Genomic DNA, 3,039 nt, shown 5'->3' with positions numbered 1-3,039 from the left:
GGTTTCGGCCGCGCTCGGTTTGGGCTGCTCTCCGTCCGCTGCTTTCTGGCGAGGCTTTGGGCAGCAGGTTTTCGCCCCAGGTTCGCTCCGGGCCGTGACCCCTGCCCGCCCCCGTGCCGCGTGTGGCCGCGGGACACTTGGCGCTCGCGTTGAAGCGGCGCCTTCCCGGGGCTCGCAGCCCTTCCCGGGGCTCCCGCCAGCCGCCCACGTCTCCGTGACGGAGCAGTTGGGAAAGCCGGCGGTCACTCTGCTGCTTAAATCCCGGGAGCAGGAATAGTTGCAAAGCTCTGGGTTAGCAGGGTCGCTGCTTGGAAGTATCTTAGCTTTCGGCCGGGGGTATGAGGCGAAATGCTTTAAGGACTCTGCCCTGAAATTGCAAGTCTGCAGGAGGCTCCTTGTTTTCCCACCTGTAGCATGTGCGGGTCGGGAGAGCCGCAGGGCCCGGCAGAGCTTGGAAGTGCCGGCAAAATGCAGGCCCGGTCACAGCTCCCCGCGCCGGCACCGACCGCCTTGGCAGAGCCCCTGCAGGGATCGTGGCCGTAACTGTCTTGCACAGCGTTCTGTGTATTCCTTGCAGGCATTACTGATAAGGCAAAGCGTAAATGAACAGTTTCATATTTTGCTCAGACTTCAGTGTTTGCCACTTGAAGTGTTTAAACCCCTCGGCCTCCAGCTTTCGTTCAGTTCACTGTGAAAATAAARTAATTCCCCTCCTGAAGTACCCAGATTACTTAGGCACTTGTGCTGTAGTGCTGGTGCCTGTATAAACTCAAAGAAAAGTAGGAGAGAAGTTCTCCAAAATCCTTGTGTTCAGACAGGATGTTACTCGTGTGTAAGCAAGGGAGGCAGAGCAGAGCTTGGAGTCTTGCTGTCTCTAGTGCTATTCTTAAATCAGATTAAGAAAGTTAGGAAACGATTCTAACTTCCGGAGAGTTTGGCAGAGATTAGAGGATGTTTAGTTTGGAAGAATTCATGGAATTGTGTTTTATGCACTTAGGGTTTGTGATATGCTTAAGGGATCTTTTACTGAGAAAAAGACTTGTCTTTCTGCAGTATCTCTCATAGATCGAGATCCCTGTCCCTTTTCTGGTTGGAAAAGGCAATATTTAACCGCATTACAAATAAAGAAATAAATGTGCTGCTGCAGGAATCTCGGTTGAAATCTTCGGGGACTGTAGGCCGTATTGGAATACAAAGGATGACTGAGATCTAGAAATGGTTGGTCAAAGATCTTGAAAGCAAATGAGCAGTTTTGCCAAATAAGGAAACTTGGCACATTCTGCTGTGTATTTTAAGATAGCACCAGTGTAGTGTGCTACTACTTTATTGGCAATATGTTGGCAGAATGCCTTCCTCAAGGAAGCACTGAATCCTGCTTTAGAGCCATCCAGGGAAGTGAAAGGAGTGAGTTACATAGTTGTTTCCTTCAATAAATTGTAAAATATATGTTTATATTTTATAATATATTTATAGCATAAAGGAGTAGAATATTGAAAACATCTTGGGTACACKTGAAGGTGCACAGGATGAGTGATGCAGGTCTTAGTTTTACAGACAGGCACTAAGGAAACCATGAGCTGCTTTACAGTGTATGTAAGGCAGGTCTTGCCTCCTGCTTTACAATGTGTGTGCAGGAAGGAACAAATTCCCTGGTTTGCAGCCTTCCTTATGCCCGCCAAACTTGCCAGGACTCTGAGCTTTTATTACTGTGTCGAGCTGAGCTTGCTGTGGCACCGAGTRCTGTGAGGACTCGGCGCAGTAAATGCTATCAAATGCATCCCAGGTCTCTTGGCTTCTGGGTGAAGTGAACAGCCTCTGATGTCCAGCAAAAATGAGTTAGGAGGAGAAAATTCTGCAGAGAAGATGGTTATGAGCTCGTGTCAACCATTGGAAATAAAATGGAAGAAGGAGAGAATTCTTTATCTTCCTCTCAATTAATTGAGCTATCCAGCAAACAACTCAGTTTCTTCTTCTCAGTTTCAACTTCTTCAAATATTCATCAGTCACAGTTACTGAAATGCCACATTTTTATTTCTTAAGCAACAAAAATAGTTGATGCAGTGTTTTTTAATGCTAGACTACAGTAATGATTAAAAATTCAATATTATGTTACTAAAGAATGATAGGACTGATTCTAAACTTTGAGGACACTGTATTTCTTCTATCAAAAGGAGTTGCTGTAGTGGCTCTATTCAAGCCCCAGGCAAGCAACCCTATGACACGGGACTTGTCTCCTGAGTACAGTAATGTAAGATCTAAAAAGTGCTTCAGGCTGGTGGAAAGAAGCACTTATTTTGTGTAGAAGTACAAGAATATGAAGTTTAATTAAATGTAAGTTTTTTTTCCTAACTATTGGTGTAAACTCGGAGTGTTAAGTATCTTTTAAAACACAGTGACAAGTTAATGACTATGTATGTAGTTGTCACATGCAGTAGTTACTCTAAACAGTTGTTTTCTCAAGCATAACAGAGGGAYTGATCTGCCTAATTGAGGATTAACTGCCTGGCATCCAAAAACAAGGAGTAATATTTAAACAGGTCTCTTTTGTCATCTAGAAGAGAAAGACTGTATGTCTACCTTAGACTGGCATTAATCATAGCTATCTGTATAAAGAGTATGCTGTGTAAATCTCAACTTTCTCTGGAAAAAAAAAAATCTTGAAAAATCTAGGTTAAAYCAATGAATCATCTTTAAAATGTATTACTGTATGCCTGGGGCCATAGTGTTTCCAGGTGATACTTATCGATAAATCGGAAGGGTGTTAAAGGAATCAGTGACAGCTTCTGCAGGTGCTTGTGTACTCCCCGGGATTGCACGTGTGCTCAGGAATCAGTGAGTTCTCAAGCAGCAGGCAGGACACCACAGGAAGGTCCTCACTTTTGTTTAGTAAGCCTCTTGCGCGTATATTGCACCGTATCAGTGTTAAGGTTAGTTTTCTGTGAAATGTTAGTATAGCATCCTGTTCTGTGTYAGCATAACTTCCAGAAGCCACATCATTCACTTGTTTATAGGGATAATTTGGTTGTTGGTGAATTCCCG

The sequence above is a fragment of the Nothoprocta perdicaria genome, unplaced genomic scaffold (genome assembly GCF_003342845.1).
Source record: "Nothoprocta perdicaria isolate Ctin4 unplaced genomic scaffold, notPer1 scaffold_0, whole genome shotgun sequence".
Lineage (NCBI taxonomy): Eukaryota > Metazoa > Chordata > Aves > Tinamiformes > Tinamidae > Nothoprocta > Nothoprocta perdicaria.
This window is presented reverse-complemented; position numbering follows the sequence as displayed.